This window comes from Ostrea edulis, chromosome 7 (assembly GCF_947568905.1).
Source record: "Ostrea edulis chromosome 7, xbOstEdul1.1, whole genome shotgun sequence".
NCBI lineage: Eukaryota > Metazoa > Mollusca > Bivalvia > Ostreida > Ostreidae > Ostrea > Ostrea edulis.
Genome location: NC_079170.1, coordinates 27935824 through 27955626, shown reverse-complemented (window position 1 = coordinate 27955626; position 19803 = coordinate 27935824). Strand labels below are relative to the sequence as shown.

At 35.2% G+C, this 19803-nt stretch overlaps 1 long non-coding RNA gene across 1 annotated transcript; it reads right to left on the bottom strand.

The window, feature by feature from the left end:
• Positions 1–1454: 1454 nt before the first annotated feature.
• On the bottom strand, positions 1455–3064 carry LOC125655566 (uncharacterized). Its single transcript, XR_008796813.1, has 4 exons — positions 2827–3064; positions 2438–2571; positions 2047–2099; positions 1455–1707 (listed from the first exon to the last, which is right to left on the bottom strand). It is a non-coding gene; the product is annotated as an uncharacterized LOC125655566 (long non-coding RNA).
• Between the last annotated feature and the right edge of the window lie 16739 nt (positions 3065–19803).

Here is a 19803-nt window from a genome sequence, read left to right as displayed (position 1 = left end):
GGGATCCTTACTTTTCTTCAGCATTCTAGATCTCGTTATGACAAGGAATCCTTACTTTTCAAGAATTAAGAAGTGTTCAACGTTAGATTTCCACATCTGTGCAATATTGTTTTAAACAAAGACTATAAATTATGATTGCACCTAGCTGCTACACATACATTGTACATCTCAATAGAGTCTGTAAGTCTCGTTTAGTTTCACTTTCGTTTTTACTACATGTGTACATCCGGGTACAACAACGTTTGGAACATATAGAGTCATAACAGCAAGTCAGGGATAATATGTAATTTGGTGTATTGTTTTGCGATCAGCTACACACACGAAACTGGGAAAACTCTGCCATGTAGTGTATTTAGGTTCCTAGTCGATGCTAAAGTAAGGAAGCGGTGGATACAAAGATGTAGGTACGTAATATTATCATAATCCAATGAATAATCATAATGTCAATTCAACACACGTGTGTATAAACTGACAGAATATACTGGACGTGTTTTATAGATAGTTCAGAGGGGGAGTAGGTCTACGAAAGATTTTATCAGACGAACTGATAAAAATAAAATAATGAAAGAATTCACTACCATTTCTTAAATTGGGGGAGGTCAGTTATTCTCCGTTATCGATTTCAACATTTATAATATTTTTTTACTACATAATTCCCTTCTTCCAGAAAAGAAGAAGGGACTCTTATTTATTTAATCAATATAAAAGAAATATAGCATTGCTAGAAAAGGGGGATTTATAGGGTTGACAGGACACCCTTGATACTATTTGCCTGTATATAGGCTCCTGCATGATTAAATTTTGTATTGTGTTTCAAGAGAACTCGTATATCTTTATTGTATGATTATGTAAAAGTGCCACATGGCCTTGATAAGAATGATTGTAAAACTCGTATTCTGTGCTGATTTCAGAAACTTTGTTGTGTAGTGAGCCACTTTAAGTCAATAAAAACAGCAACTTATGGTATATTACTTTTTTTCATAGACATAAAATTACGAAACCTGCTGAAGCTGAAGCAACTGCTTCAAACATACATGTAGGGACCGAAGTTGAAGTTGAGACTGCTACCAATATAACGGTACCAAACAACAATGAATACGTAAGGCCAGGTACCGTACCTGTTACGTTGAATTTTCAAAGTTAAAAGCAGAGAATAGCATACATGCTATATAACTTTTCTATGTATTCATATCAATATAAAGCCTTTTGTTCTCATTCTGAAGAAAATAATATAAACTCCATTTCTTTATAGTAAATGCATGTAATTAAAAGATTTTTGCAAAGCTGGACACTGTGTCTATACATGTTTTGGTTCATCTAAAATAAGAAAAACTCTGACTTTTTTTTTTATACATGTAGTATATATGTAATTACATAACTTTGATAGATGCACCACTGATATCATAATAAAGTATATGTAAATGTGGTTATGTGTGTGTTTTAGAATTCAATCGATGGAATTGTAAGAATTTACTAATATTATAAAGGCTGAAAAAATACTTTATTAGTATAATTAAACTCTATCACGCTTAAAATGTTTGTTGTCCATAGCACATCTTTGTCAATGTGAACTCTTTGAGTGTCAATAAGAGTCCACACTTGCAAATCACAGCATTTGGGTGTATTTCAGGTGTTGTTGTCCTTGAATCTGATACCAATATGCATACAGTGTTTTGAGGTGCAGCAAACCATCCCTTGCATCACATTCTAAAATGGCAAATGTCATTACATGTATTCATAAAACATACAGCATGATTCACAAGTGCTCTGATTAGTGGTGAAAAAATTACACTGCATGCATACTTATTTTGACATAGATATACTGCAGTATTCAAAACTTGATGCAAGTAAGGTTTATAAAGAACATTAACAGTTCAATATCACAATGAAGTCTAAGTGCGAGATAGTACTTGTATTGCATTCATAAAATGTTGCTATAAAGTTATAATAAACTTGGGTACATCCATGAAATATGAATAATCAATTACATATATGTACAGCTATTGTACATGTATTGGGTACATATAATCTATAATGCTGACTTACCAAGAGGGAAATCCCAACATTTGCACAGGCCTCTTTAATTGTCATTGTTCGAGCTGAAAATAGACACTTAACCTCAATTAAAAACGTCAAGAATTGCTGACAACGGCCTGTTGCCCTAAGGAATGAGGATACAGTTATTTCCTCCATAGTTGTTGTGACCTTTGGTTGTGCCGACTTTGGATGTTTTATCCAACTACCGGCGTATTTTACATCAGTTTTATTTGCCTTCTTATATCTGAAAATTTCCAATATACCTACATGTAAAAATTGCATCTTAACAGTTCGAACCCATTTATTACCTACTTTGGGTTTAATATAATCATAATAGGTATAGGTCCAAACACGTATTGACATTGTTTTTAATCTTTAAATTGTATACATGTACATGTACCTGCCTTTTAAAACTTGCTGTCATATGAAGATCGACACTTATACTGCCCCATTATGGGCATACTGGCATCAGACATTCACATTGATGATGACTGCACAGTGCACAACACCTTTATCCTCCGATTCAAGGCATATCTATAAAATAATTAAATATTAAACAATCTTAACCCATCTGTGATGTAATTGATAGAGATAGGCACATTTAATGTGAATATTGAATATATACAACTGTACACTACAGGTACGTACATGTAGTATCGTTTTACACACACACACACACACACACACACACACACACACACACACACACACACACACACACACACAAATTACGTTCGGATAAACACTGAGCATGTTTTATTTTCAAGTATGCCTATATTAAAAACGTACCGTGCATATCTCTAGCTCATAGATTACGCTTTTACCCTGCAATGTATCTGCAAGACGTACTCTCTTCGACGCTTGTACACTGGCGGTTATTACACGTAATTCGTCAAACACAAAGCGAAGAATCCTCAGCGACTCCACGAATGCTTCAATTCCCGAGTTTATCTTGTTAAAACTTCCACATCGATTGATAATGCTATATCTAAGTATGTATATATATCTCTACACAGTACAATCTGAGAAGTTGATGTACCCGGAAGTTAACAATCTCGCAAAATCTCGGCAATCATATGACGAGACTTACAGGTCCTATGTCAAAGTGAATATCCAAACAAGTATATTTGGGGTCATTACGTGACCTAATTTTTACATAAATTTATATACAAGATGTATTTTCTTCGGCAATGTTTTATTCAATTCTGAACGGAATTTGACAGCAGGATAAATCCTCACCCAAAATGTTTGTGAATGGGTCTTGTTCGTTAGTGCACCTTCCAATCTCTATTCTACAGATATTTCTATTTTCTATCATTTATTACGTATTGTTTGTTGACCTATGTACATGACTTCTAGAGTAATTCTACAATTTTAATATTTCATCATGTAGAATTGTGAGTGGTTTGAAAGAAGGAAATAGATTTGAACGTAACTTATTCGGATTGATCTTGTTACCTATGACAAAGCGATTGTTTTTAACAATACAATGTTTGATGTCACGGTGGTGGGCGAAAAAAATAACGCACGTCATCAAAGTGGAGATTCCATATATTATGAGTGATTTGAAAGAAGAAAATAAATTTGAACTTGACTTATTCCGACTGTTCTTGGTATTTGTGACTAAGTGATTGTTTTGAACAATACGGTGTTTTGATGCTAAGGTGGTGGGCGAACAAATTAACGCGCGTCATCAAAGTGTGTATACCTACGACATTGTCATCAGAGCACAATCGCAATCTCCATCATCAAATCTATATTTTTTGGAGCAATATTCCATTATCATGATTATGGTATTTATGTCTCTCAACTGATTCTTACACGAAAGCATGTTCTGTGCATGATCAAATTTATTTAAGCCGAAGCAAGCTATTGACAAAAACGTTAAAGTGGTTTCAACAGTATCGTTTAAATTCCTAAATTATATGATCATTATGATGATCTAATTTACAAATACAACCTGTCATTAATTTGAATGCTGTATATCATGTTTCATACCGATTGTTATGCCGTTCTTTATAATACTGATTTGGACTACGGATTACTCCATTTAGCTGATCAAGAAATAGTCCAACCTCTAGTGTGTTCAGGGTCCTACTCTCAATGTTATATTCTCTATAGCATTCATGAGATCCTTATAATATTTATGAGATTAACACTGGCTGTTATCTTCAATTTTTCATGGTGTACACATGCAATGCTTATGATTTACATTATATCGAATAAAGACATTGCTTATATTTATGTGTCGATTTTAAATTCCATCGGAAACCCACCGCTGAAAAATCGCAATTTTTATGGACATGTTCTGATAGAATTCTCAAGTCGCCAACGTTTTAGCTTCATTTGATTAAGCTTGATTGTGCAGGGGTTTCAACAGTCTCGTTTAAAGCCAGCATTTTATGGCCTTTATAACAATTTAGTTTGCCAATAGAACCTATCAAAGGGTCAAATGCTGTTTAACGTGTTTCATAACGATTGTTAGGCCGTTCTTGACACACTGATTTTGACTACGGATAACTCTGTTTACCTAATGAAGATAAAGGGGTCGCGGCGGATGTGACCAGTTAACAGGGGATGCTTACTCTTCATAAGCACTTCGTCCCACCTCTGGTATATCCAGGGTTCCATGTTTGCCCAACTCCTTATTTTGCATTGCTTATATAGAGGAGTTGTGAAATTGATCACTGTTCGTTACCTTCACTTTTCAATAAATAGCAGATGATGATTGTTTTTGATTTGTTTTATTCCATATTATAAGTAGATGGGTTCCATCTGGCTATTTAGATAAATAGTTCCTCTGGATTTTTCTCAGTATCCGATTTTATGGATCTATTCCAAATTACAGACATACATTAAAACTGGGCTAATAAAAGTACACGTGTATTTTACAAAAAAGTTGTTCTCAAAAGTAAATTCAAATAATTTAATTTTACTTGTAACATGCAATTTGATTGGCTGAAACTGATGGAGGAAAATACATTATTTTGTGTATCATAACTTGCCATGGGGACACACACCCTTGACAACCAGCAGCTGGAACTACTTAAAATACCTTTGTTTGACTTTTTCTCTCGATGTTAAACAAAGCGCAGTATATTTTGTTTTTTTACTTATAAGTGCACAACATATTAACGGTAAAAACTCGTCGGGTACTAATTATTACACAACGATATCATTTTCAAAATAATGGTATAATAAGTACTTGCAACTTTGCTGTTTCATTATAAAATATATTTTCACTTGACTGATCCGCCCATCAAAGCATTTGATGCGTCATGTATTACAAAATGTACATATACTAGATGACGTCACACCAAATCCATGACATGTGGATTGCATTCTGTGAATTGTTTACATTTTACTGTATCGGATTTAATAGGCGACAATACTGTATATGTTATGGCAATGGTAAGATATAATTTAGTTTAAAACTTATATGAAGGAAATAAACCGCAATTCATGTAGCATTTTCTGATGCATGACGTATTTTGTGTGATGTCGGGTTTAGATTTATAAAAAAAAAAATAATAAACTCTCTGGTACTTTCTGTTGGTGCGTCTTAAACGTCGACGTTGCGCTGCGCAGTAAACATTAGGCCTTTAATGTAGCCTACACATATATCAGGATTCGTTGTAAACACTACCTTGAGTTTTCAAATTTGATTAATAAAATATATGCTCCGGTTATACATAGAACCAAGATGGCGGTTTTCTCGTTCGACGCTACCTCAGTCTGTTGCTAAGTGAATCCTTGCTCGGTGCAAGTGATTTCTATTTCTCAGTGATTGTTTACTTTTTTGTATAAATGAAGACTTGTACAGTGTAGTTTTGTCTTTTTACATTAAATTATAAGGAATGAAGCTAATTCTGACCTATGTTATACGATATAATGTAACTTGGTGCAGTTTACGCTTCTTATAACCCGCTTCGTGTTTGTTAAGGTTTAAATTTTTAGAATACATTGCATGCCATTCTATTCAAAACAGTAGCCCGGAGAACTGCGACACAATCTCACTGAAAATCGCGGGGGAAATAAGTTAGAAAGTTCAAAATTATTACTTTTACGTGAGATAAAAATCAGCTTTTGATTAAATTCAAGTAATCAATCATGAGGCAACTATGGTAATGAGTGAATGATTTCATTGTTGTTGTTTTTTTCACGCTGTATATATATATTTGTAATAGCTGTAACCATATCCATGTGTCAGTTTCTGCAACATTTTTAGCTTCAATCAAAATAAAAGAGGATCAAGCACGGAGCCTTTGCATACACCTGCATTGATGCTAAAGGCACATATATACTACAGCAAATCTTTATGCATTCTTTCATACTCCCATTGCATAACTATATTTCATACCATTTACAAAGAATGTCAGATTTATTGTTTGGTTGTAATTTGAAAAATTGTCACTGATTCCAAACTTTAGCAAAAGCCTTGTACATGTGACAAATATTATACAATACAATTTACCTGCATAAAACCATTCGAAATGCTGTAAGTTTGAATTCATTGATGAAAATGGTGATTTCTTCATGTTGGATAAAAGTGAAACCGATTTTTAGTTACTACTACATATGATATTCTCTTTCTTAATAAAAAAAAATATATATGATCAGACTATATATGTGAGCAATTTTGCAATTATCTTGAAAATGTATAGAACATAGGTTTGAAACTGTAAAAATATTAGACTTTAAAATCCTGTGGCTGACATAGTCTTGTCCGATAGCTTTATTAACCGCAATTGTGGTAATTATTTGTTTATGCATAAGAGTATCGCTGATATTTTAATTGTATAATTCATAGTCTTTGCAGTTTGTAAGATAAATGATTTATATTGAAATTGAGGAAGAATTCTTGAAAATGTTCGTCTTATCCATGTCCAATCGAAATGTTTGTCTAAATGGAGGGGGAATTTCATGTGTACCCTAACCTTCTATAGATTTACCGATATTTCTAAAAGTATGATCTAACATTCTGCATTATCACCATATTTGGAAATTTTTATGCCCCTGAGATAGAAGATCTGAGGGCATATTGTTTTTGTCCTGTCTGTCATTCTGTAATTCTGTCTGAAACTTTAACCTTGCTAATAACGTTTGAACAGTAAGTACTAGAGCTTTGATATTTCACATGAGTATTCCTTACGACAAGACTTTTCCGTGGTTACCAACATTTTTTACCCTGTGACCTTGACCTTGGAGTTTGAAATACTTTTGGAAAATTTTAACCTTGTTAATAAATTTTGAACAGTAAGTGCTAGAGCTTTAATTGATTGATTGATTGTTTTCCGCTATACATAACAAGTTTTCAGTTATCTAGTGGCGCCCAGTTTTTATTGGTGGAAGAGAGAACCCAGATACAATGTACCTGGGAGCAGACCACCGACCTTCCGAAAGTAAACTGGGAAACTTTCTCACTTATCGGCGCGAGCGGGATTTGAACCCGCGCCGAGAGAGGTGAGAGGCCGTGTGATTTTGAGCGCGATGCCCTAACCACTCGGCCACGGAAGCCCCTGCTAAAGCTTTGATAGTTCACATGAGTATTCCTTGTGATAAGACCTTTCTGTGGGTACCAACATTTTTTATCCTTGACCTTGGAGTTTGACCTACTTTTTTGAAAATATTAACCTTGCTAATAACGTTTGAACAGTAAGTGATATAGCTTTGATATTTTACATGAGTATTCCTTGTGACAAGACCTTTCCGTTGGTTCTAAACCTTTTGACCTTGACATTTGACCTACTTTTAAAAAAAAATGATATTGGTCATAACTTCTAAATGGTAAATATTAGAACCTTCATATTGCACATGAGCATTTCTTATGACAAGATATTTCTACTTGTACCAAGATATTTGTCCTTGTGACGTTGGCCGTCTTTGGAATTGGCCATTATCGGGGGCATTTGTGTTTCACAAACACATCTTGTTTTATCTGCATTCTAGCTTTCGTTGTACATAATAATATGGAATCGTTTTAATAACTTTCTATGAATCAAACAGCTGATTGATTGTATCTTGTTTAACATTCCTCTCGAGAATTTTTCACTCATATGGAAACGTCACCAATACCGGTGAAGAACTTCAAATTTAGACCTTTACTCGGCGCTTACGGTCATTGAGCAGTGAGAGGGTTCTTTAGCGTGCCACACCTACTGTGACACGGGACATCCGTTTTTAAGGTCATCTCCGAGGACCCGTGACACTTACACCTGATGCCGAGCGTTTGGCGATGGAACTGTCACCACCTGTTTTAACAACTTAGGTTTGTCGCGGCCGGGATTCGAACCCCGACCTTCTGCATGGAGGGCGAACGCTCTACCTCTAAACCACCGCGGCGGTATGAATTAAAAAATTGTTCAACGTAACTTTCAATACTCTAAATGAAGCCAAAAGAATAAAGTCCATTTGGGGTCCATTTACGTGTATTTCTATACAATGTGTACATGAATTAGTGCTGCTCTTTGTTGAACCTTCCAACCTCTATTCTACCGATAATTCCTTTTTTTGTTAATCATTACTTGTTTGTTTATCTGTGTACTTCTGACGTAATTGTGCAATTGTAATATTTCATCCTGTACCTTTGATGCAATTGTGAATGGTTTGAAAGAAATGAGACAAGTATATATTTTTAACAAAACTTGCCGTCTTTAGAAACACCCTTATACAGTAAACTATTTAAATGTATCACATACTTTAAGTATTTATATCTTCTTCTTTTTTCAAAATGACCACATAATTAAACTTTTCTAAAATTGTAAATCTCATATAAGATCAAGGTGGTTTTTTTAAAGACCTGCTAAGAACAGAGACATATATAACAAAGATAAGCAACTCCTACGGCGGTATGTTTACCGCTCAAGATATCTGAATGGGCCCCATCTATAAATTGTTAATGGGTACCTGTAAAGTGCGAAACGAAATCTACCGAAACGAAACGAAATCTACCGCAACGAAACGAAACCCACCGAAACGAAATGAAAAAGATTGTATAACTGAACTCTTTTAATTATAATAATCAAAAATGGTATCTTAGGCCCGTGTGAAAGTTACCACATATAAATATCGGTAAATTTCGTTTCGATTTTGTTTTGCACTTTACAGGTACCCATTGTTAATTCCTATTTATTGGTTTGATAAATTGATGCTGATTTAAAGGGGCATGGACACTATTTGAGCTGATAATTTTAATTTTCCATTTTTAATGCTTAGAATACTTCAATACGATATTTCTAATGGTCAGCAAAACTTTGAATGTCAGTTGCTGAGGTACATGGTAGATACAGAGCTCACAATTCTTTGTTATGTAAACATGTTCGGCGCTTACGGTCACTGAGCAGTGAGGGTTCTTTAGCGTGCCACACCTACTGTGCCACGGGACATCCGTTTTGGAGGTCATCTCCGAGGACCCGTGACATTCACACCTGATGCCGAGCGTTTGGCGATGGAACTATCACTACCTGTTTTAACGACTTACGAGGTCTGTCGCGGCCGCGATTCGAACCCCGGCCTTCTGCATGTCTAGCCTCTCAGCCACCGCGGCGGTCAGCAAAAAATTGTTGAATTATAAAAACGTTTTTGATAGTTGCTACGAGTAACACCTAGTTTCATTAAATTTGTATATCCTCTCTGTCTGTCTCTCTCTCTCTTTGAAAATTTTGTAAAATTGTTAAGTCGTACATGAATTAGATCATCAGCAAATCATCTCCCTTGCGTTGAAAAGAAATAAATCAGATTTTCCACATCATGCATTTTCTACCGATCACAAAGGAGAGTAAGTGTATTGTCCGAAGACTGTAAAATACTTCAACTATATATACCGTCTTCCAAGGAAGATGGTAATGAATTAGAACTTGCCTTATTAGTCCCCAAATAGAGATGTTTCTGAACATGAATCGATGAACGAATGTGAAACTAATTCATCCCGATCCCGATTGGAAAGAAAATTTCGAATATGACCATTGAATATAGTAAAGTGGAGATAGTTAATTCATATGGCGACCGCGACTTAGTTTACCTGGAAACTGCCACTTAATTTAACTGGCAACCGCCACTTATTATTTGCCACTATCTGGAGGCCGTCACCTAATTTATCTGGCAATTGCCCCTTAATTTATCTGGCGTCCGCCATATCATTTATGTGGCGGTCGTCCCCCCCCCCCTCTCTCTCTCTCTCTAATAATAATGATAATGATAACAATTCATCTGTACGAAGTAAATCATTTTTGAAATATACAGCTGTCATGAATATAAATTTGTCAACACAAGTTACTTAATTATTCATAAAGTAATTGTAAACGGTGGAAAATGTATGTGTGTAGTTAACATTACTACAATATTTAAGACATACCCGAGGTCTGAATTTAGTGGGTCAGGGAATTTCATGGTTTTTTTTATGAAAAAATGAATTGCTTTTGATATTATACTTTACTGATAGAATTAAATATTTGTGAGATACAAAATACGCTAAAGACTGCATATATATCGGGGGGGGGGGGGGGGGGGGTGTCACCCCTGCACCTCATTCCCTTTTTGAAATGCAATAGTGATGATATGCAGGTTTGACACTTAAACAAAAAGTATACTAGCATTGTATGACCATATAATTTTTTTAATGCGATTTCTATACAGTACTGAAAGTTGTTTAAACCCAGTAAGTCTTTAAGCTCGCCTTTAACATTCATTCATACTTTTGTGTGACATTCCTCGGGATTCAAGACGAGAATTCCATGCTCATTCCATGGTCATATATATTCAGTTGTGTAACAATGGAGTTAGGGGAAGAACGGAGAAAATTTAAATGTGTTCGATTTTCCGAACAATAAGTTTTATCAAACCCCTCTCTCTTAGCATACTTGATTCTGATAAAAATCAGGCCGAATCGATCTAAGCCGGGTGTACCCGGCGACGCGCTAAGAATCAAGTGATCCGGCTACAGTACAGTAATAAAAATGTTGAACTTCTATTGTATAGACATTATTCGGCATAGAAATGCCAACATATTTACAAATTATGTTTATGTCACCAGTGTGGAAATTAAAAACATTATGTCTTATAATAAGGAACTCTCGGTAATACAGTCTCCATTGACACCAGCTTGAAGCCGCCTCGACTATCAAAAAGCTCTATCGGCTTACCCGGTGAGATGCGTGAGCAATTCCGGCTCACAATCAAGTGTGTCACCGGTCATCGCCGGTTAACCCGGGTACTCCGGATCGTTAGAATCAAGTATGATAATACTCTCTCCACGCACACATCCTCTCTCTCAAATACACATATCACACACATCCTCTCTCACACTCCTCTTTCTCACTCAGAGACACACACATCCCCCCTCTTTCTCAAACACATCCATTCTCTCTTTCACTCTTCTCTCTCTCACCACACAAATACCCCCTCTCATACAACACGCACACATCATCTCTCTCACACAACACGCACACATCCTCTCTTCCACACATCACGCACACATCCTCTCTCTCGAACAACACGCACACATCCTCTCTCTCGCACAACACTCACACATCCTCTCTTCCACACATCACGCACACATAATCTCTCTCGCACAACACGCACACATCCTCTCTTCCACACAACACGCACACATCCTCTCTTCCACACATCACGCACACATCCTCTCTCTCAAACACCATGCAACCATTCTCTTTCTCACCAAACACGCACATCTTTCTCCTTTTTAAATCGTCTTTTGATGATGATTTTAAATATTTTCAGACAATGTCTTGAAGAAACACGGGTCATTGATAGACGCCATGTTTTCTCAAGCGTATCCGTCCCACGTAGCACTAGGTCAAGGCCGACTGAAAATCCTTACCCTCCCTTATCACGTCTGCCTTCGTGCCTGTTTGGCAGCTCGAAGAACAAAATTAAATTTTTGTATAGCGTTAAATTAGGATTACGAACATTTATAAGACTTATATCAGTATTTTACATACTACTCTATCAGTTAACAAAACCTAAAAAGCAGATCGCTAATTAAGGAATTGGAATATCATCCATTTATTTACAATTTTATGGGATTAAACATTTTTATGTTTTAAGCATCGGGATCAGGATGCATTACTTTCATATTCGTTTCAGATTCATATTCATCTTCATATTCGATTCATGTTCAGAAACATCTCTACTGGTCTGTAAAACCGAAAGGGACTATAGCTTTCATATCCATCTGTCAGTCTGTCCCTTATTGGTTTTTCATTACCCTTATTGGTTTTTCATTACCCTTATTGGTTTTTCAGACTTTTCCCCATTATGCTTGCGTGGATTCATTTGAACTTGCAATGTAGTTTCAAAGTGAAAAACTACAGATAAAGTTCGAATTTCGTAACGTTTAATGGACAAGTTTTAAAGAAATTAATTTCTATATTTAACGTTTTTTATTCATCGGGATCGGGATTGTGTTCCGATGGAAATCAGTCGCAGAAGAATAAAACGTATGCTCAGCTAGGACCTAACGTCACCTGCTCACAACCGCCCAACCTGTTTACACCGCTACGAACGTCAATCGAGGAGCCTCGATCGATCGCTGATTTTGTAAAGAAAGAAAAAATACTTCATTGGGTTAGCATTTCAATATCAAAATATCTTGAAAAAATGACGTCTCTTGAATTGCCTGTTATCAGTGATAACAAAACACCAAAAGTTTTTAATTCATCTTCAAAATTGAAGAAGATAGAGCATTTTAAACATGGGTACCCTAACTTTTATTTTCAAGAGTCTATTTTGCGATTTGTTAAGAAAGTGACCCTTTAAATATTTTTGTGCATTTCATGACAATTTCGTTGATTGACAGTTATATATGTGTTCAGGAATGACTAATGAAGGATGCTAAAGGAACAGAAAGGTAATAAAACATTACAAGAAGTTTATATGAAAGGTTAAAGACACCCACCCCCTTGAAATTACACTCGCATTTTCTCTGAAAATATATTTGAAGAGGGAAAATTCAAATTTTATTAGCTATTGAATATATTGTACATAAAAAAGAAATAAAAAACAGTAGAAAATTATAAGATGCCTTACCATTAAAAGTTTGTATTGCAGAAATTCCACTCCAAGATTTCAAATACCATTAAACATAAGAACACGGAAGAACTCAACCTGAAAAATACAGAATGGTTAGAATCCCTAAAAGGAGAATTGTTATAGTGAATATTCAAACAAGCAGACATTCTACTGGCATCAATTTGAATTTGTTTTGGTCTCATTAATTATCAAATTATTTCTGACAAGTAAGGAACTTTAACATGGTAATTTGAGTGAAAATCAGAACCACGCACATGCGAAAGTAAATAATCTGAGGAATACTACTATAATTGATTGGTATCATATTTCTACTGAAACAAGAGAAAACATTAATTAATAAACAAACAGAAATGCAAATTGTTACTGCTTGTAACAACGAACAATAAAACGGCTGTTAGACCAATTAAAATTATTTGATAGATTATCATCCCCGCTCGACACTCAAAAAGAGCCCACCTTGATTTTTTTTTGTTTTCACAAAAATTACGATTTCAAACAAACTTGCTTCCCAGTGACATGAGTGAATGATTAAAGTCACAGAATGTTGGTTTTATATATTCTACCAAAGATTCTTTGAATGTTAACTTGATTAACACTTTGTGTGATACTTTTTGTCATTATTTTTATTTCTTGGGAAATAAAAATTAAAGAATAAAATTCTCTCATCTGCCCCATATTTTTTTGTGACCCTGGATGATAATCTACTAATTAAGTTGAATTGGCCTTGCTGTCTGTAACAGATAGCAGGAAATGGCTGTTACTGTCGGTAACAGGTAATATCAAACTGTTTCAATTTTTGTACTTAGTTACATGTACAAATGTATTTCACTGAAACAATTGCAAAGAAAACAGCAGGAAAGGGCAACACAACAATCAGAATTATTTACATATATACATGAATAAAGAGAACAATATGTCATTTTTTAGACTCAATTAACAATTATCCTCAGAGTTCCAGAAGCATAATCATCATACAACTTGAATCTGTAGATAGCTTCATCACCTTCATAAATCACATTGAACCATTGTGGAAATCCTGGAACTGCAGAGATAACCCGGCCAACATATACACCGTTGTGGAAAGTGTGAGAATTTTTTCTGTCCACAAACAGGGGGCGTCTGTCTTCATCCTGATGTTCAGGAGGGGGGATAGTGTGAGAAGCAACTACAAGAGTCTTCAATTTACTAGCAAGCTGCTTTGCAGACGTACCATTGTTTAGTTTTCCCATTCAAAACATATGAGAAAAGATAGATACCCTTCTCTGGAGAAGTTTGTTTCAACACCTTTTTTCTGAAATTCAGTTGAGCTTTTAGAGCAATCTTTTTATCTTTATCAGTTGCTAGTTCAGACAGAAATTTGTCAATATCTTCCAATGACTGCCAAAGTCTATAATAACATATTTCAGATGTAAGCTTCTCTTTTGCTTTCAGTGCACGCTTCTCTTTTTCTTTGATGAGTTGTTCTTTTGCTTCTAATTGTTTCTTCTGGATCTCTTGAATTTCTTTTTTCTTCACGGAGAACTTTTCATACAACACTTTCCGTTGATCCATGGAGTCTTTCGTAACTGTATCTCTCTCAGTTTCACTCAGTCCATTTAACCAGTCAGATGTTTTGTTAAATGAGTAAAGTTGTAAAGCCTCATTTGAAAGAATGGAGGCATTTGGTCGACATCTAACGATGTAATCAAGCTGACCAAATAAGAACTCTGGGAATTTGTTGTGCTTCAATGTTGACAGCGTTTCCTTTTTAATTTCGTCACTTGCATTAGCATATTTTCCTCCTGGTAACTGGTCCTTCAATTGTCTCTCTAACAACCTCTTTAAGCTTGTGAACAAAGTTTGTGCAATGGATTCGGCTTGGACAGAATCTTCAGAGTCTTTAACCCGAGTCAATCATGCAAAATGAAGTCATGTTCCACCATATCTGGAAATGGGCTGTTTCCATTCATAAACTCACTAGCATCTGTAGACTGCTTACTTAGGTATGTAAGGTGAAGATAACGAACAGTGATGTGTAAAGTTCAAGATAATGCCTGTTCATGTCCAAAATATGACTATCTTGCTCAATTAGGCGCCACAAGGGTGCTGTAATAAGTTTAGAAATTAGTCCTAGTACTCGACAACCAGAAAGGCACTTGCACATCACAAAGTATGGTGCTCAAAAGGCGGTTAGTGGCACCATGCTTTTCCTTCAAGAAATCGATGATTCTCTCACGATGGAAGTACACATACTGTGCTAATAAAAAGAAATTGTTGACCCGGTTGTGTCTGTAACGCACAAAACGTGTTGGAACTTTATGTTGAGAGCAGTATGTTTGAAAGTCTAAAAAGCATCCACTCTTTTCGTCCACCCCTCTTCCAAATGCCTTGCTACATGTCCTGATGAGCCTGATGACACCTGCTTCTTGGGACACAATCTCGTCACTATCTTCACATCGAGCTCTCACTTTTTCACCTTTAAAACTGCAAGCTTCATATTTTCTTAGTGTCTCAGCACACGTTTCAGCAGCTCCCACTAACAAATGAAGTCCACAGAAAAAAATGTTTATTCTACTAACAGATCTGTGTTCATCCTCTGTCATGTCTATCCAGCCTTCAATTACATTGGGAAGAATGTTTGATCTGTATTCTTCGAGTAGCTCATTGAACTTTTTCTCAGTCGAAGCTCTGTCTGACATTGTATTTTTGATTCCAGATAGAATTTTGTATCCTCTATTGTTCGTGTCAGTCTTTTCCTCTCTTAATGAACAAACATCATTTATGTCCTCCAGTATTTCATTGAAAGTGTCTAAGTTTGTTTCTGCACTTCTCGATGACATCTCTCGTAATCCTAATAAGTAGGTGTTCTTTTCTGTGTCGGTGACAGCAAACACGCCATATGACTTTCCAAATTTAGAAGTTTCATCCGTATACAATGTCAAGTCACTTTCCCCCTACAAGTGACTGTAATTGTGTTTGTACAACTGCCACTTTTTGCACTGAAATTCTGTCTACAGTTTGTCGAGAAGGAACACGATCAACAGCTTTTTCCGACCAATTTAAAAACTTCATGAATAACTTTACCAACAGCACCGGACGAAACACCAAAGCTCCTGAGGTTCATAACACATTCCTGAGCCTCTAATGTGTAATGCCCTGAAACATCATCAAAGAGGTGAACAGTGTCGTCTGCGTCTTGTACAACTTGTTCTAAATAATCAACACTTTCTTCCAATTCTTTAGTTTTTGCATTTTTTTCTTCCAATTGTTTCCCCTGTTCAGCCAATTGATCAAAAGCTCTTTTTCCTTTTTCAGCCATTTTTTCATAAGCATCACTGTGAATTTTAAGATGTTTATTTCTGACTTGTTCTTGTTTTACAATGTCTTGAAGAGTTGTTATTTTCTTTCCTTGCTTTTCCATTTCAGTTTCATTCTTTTTAATTATTTTTCTTAACTTCACAACTTCTCTTTGAAGACCTGTTTTCTCTAAACTTAATTTGTAAGTGGAGTCTTTAAGCAATTTCACTTTTTTATCTAATCTTTGCACTTTTCTTGAGCTTTGTCTGAGCTTTTCATATCTGTCTTTATTAATGTCTTTGTTTGTTTTAGATTGCTGTAATTGTTTTTGAATTATCGGTTTTCTTCTTTGATCACATGTCCCAGAATCAGTTGTGAAAATCTCACCAAGAAACTTTTTTCTGGCATCTCCCTTCAGATTTTTATGTTGTTTTTTTTACAAGTTTATACACACGAGAAATAACACTAGCTCTGTTTAGAGATTTTTGACAAAGTTTTTGCAACCCCTGAAATAAGTCCTCAATTTTCAATTCTTTTCTGTTTTTTACAACTTTAAACAATTCTAAAACTAAGTCATTTGGTATATTGGAAAGAATGGGAATTTATCCACTTTTCAAGTCTTCCATATTCAATCCAAGACGTTCCATGGTACATGTACTTAAAGGTTATCAGTCAGAACTGTTCTGTATTTTGATGGATCATGTGGATTAACGAGTGGGGACATCTTCCAGTAAGCGTCAGGAAAATCAAAGATACTTAATCTCTTGTTGGATTTCTCAACATTCAGAATAGCAATCAAATGATCACAAAATGTTTCAATGTTCATTTTCCTGACAAACATTATCTAGCAACAGTTCTTGCAAAATGTCTCTAACTTTAATCAATTCGTCTTTTTGATCACCCTCAAACACTTCATACATCATGTCATCTAATAAAGTATGCAACTTCACTTCTCTCATGATCACAAAGCGGTACATATAAATTTTTCTGGGAGAAATAAAGTTTCTCTTACCAGTGATCATAGACTGTTGTATAGGACTGACAACATTCATCTTGTCTCAACGTCTGTAGCTGTGTTTATACTGAAATTGAAAATTGATTTTAAAAAATCTATAATAGCCTTTTAAAATACGCTCTACATAAAGATGTTTTTTTTAATATTACAAGTTTTAACCATGTGAATATAAAAATGTTTATTCTTGGTAACTTTTATTCTATAAGTTTGAATTTCCTCTGTTTACCGAAGACGAGTTACGTCTCTTGTCAAACCACACCACCAACGTTCTCAGCCGTTTTTCTCAGAAAGTACCACATGGATTGTTAAAGTTTAAACAGCATTAAGTTAATGGATAAAAATACTTTAAAAACGTGTATATATAAAAATGGAAATCTGTCTAATGCTATTATTTCTCACTTGAAGAAATATTTACTAATAATTTTCCACTAGTTATTTTGCGGTCCATGGAATTACCGGAAACACCGTAAAAACGAGGTAATTCCCGAAAACACCAATAAAAGTACCGAAAACACCAATGTATTATCAAAAAACACCTCTAGGATGATAGTTCATGCCTGTAAATACATATATCCATTCATATTCAAGGAGAATTGAATGAGCTAATGGCTAATTTTGTGTCTTGTATTTCAGACTGCATTTATCGGCGCCTTTGGCGAATTCAAATTCGTCATGGCTATGATTTATGTATTTTAACAAGCATAAATCCAAAATAAAAGTTATATTTATTAACCCAATATCACTGAAGAGAGAGAGAGAGAGAGAGAGAGAGAGAGAGAGAGAGAGAGAGAGAGGCAGTTAAATTTTGAATGCAAGCACTTTCACTTATATATGTGCCTTAGGGCATTTAGTCGACCCAAAAAAAAATTCACAAAATTGTTTTCTAAAGTGTTTAATTTTGATTACAAAGAATATCCTAAATCCGTATTACTACTACGATTTACATTTTAAAAAGTGATATTGGGCATGATCACTGGAGGTCAAAGTGTAGTCTGATTAAAATCAGACCCTATATACAAAGGCACAGTTGACCCAAAATCCATGGCTAGCCGAGATGAGATGAATTTTACCCCCGTATTATGTTATAACTGACCAAAACCTAGTATGTTTGTTTTACAACTTTCATTCAGAAGACGGGCAAGTTTGCGAGTCACTATAAATAAACTAGAACACGTCTGCATTTTTATTTCAATCGTTGTCAATTGAATGTTTTGTGATATTTCAAGACTACATGTAACAGGGGCGGATCCAGGAATTGCGGTTACGGGGGACGCCACTTTATTAGGCAGGGGGTCTTGGGACCGCCTTGAGGTGGGGGCTCAGGGGGCGAAGCCCCCGGATTTTACAGATTTTATAGGGCTTGAAATATATCTCCTATCTAAGTCATTTATACTATTTTCCATCATTTCTAATAAGGTGAAATTAGTAAAATGTCGCAAATTTAAAGGATTTTTGGAAAAAATCAAGCTCTCCCAATAAAATGATTCAAGAAATCAAAATATTTTGTCATTTATTTCTCTTGGAGTGGAAAATATCATTGCTTCTTTTATTGTTTAGTACATCTATTTAAACAAGATACCACGATTTACCTTAAAGTTGAAAATGCCCCCCCCCCCCCTTAAATCCACCACTGTGTAAACATATATTACTATATAGCAGATCTAAATCACCTTTTTAATTACAATGGAAACCATACGTTAAAGAAACCCCACTGCTTATGGTACACATTTCTTTGAGCTGCTATTTATCAAATTGAAATTACTGGCATGTGATTGTCGTTGTTCGTGACCCTTCTTTTATTTGGTAAAGTTGTGCTGCACGTGCAGTGAAACAATGTACCGACGAGTGGTGGAAATAACACAGGTGTTTGTATACAAGATGTTGAGAATTTGGGCCGGCGTTTCATAAAAAGGTGTGAACGTTTGCAGGGAAGTCTGATAAATAATGTATTTGGATAAGATTTGCTTTTGATTTATATTTCACCTTATCATGTAGGTATTTGCAGACGAATTGTGGAATCTTTAAATATCATGTTTGTGAAATAAAGTGAGAAATTGAATACTTACTTTTAAAAGACACAGAAATACAGAATTGATATGTACAAAGAAGTTGCTATAAATTAATGATCTTATATGTGATGAAAATTATCCATAAATTATATATAACCAATTTAAAAAAACACCTCCCAGAGCTTCAATTTGAATTAACCGCCAGGAACAACATTCTGATTGGCGAACATGGACGCCAATGGCGCCGATAAATGCAGTCTGAAATACAAGATATAAAATTAGCCATAGCTCATTCAATTCCCCTTCAATATGAATGACACTTTGGATATATGTATTTACAGACATGAACTATCATAATAGAGGTATTTTTTGATAATACATTGGTGTTTTCGGTACTTTTATTGGTGTTTTCGGGAA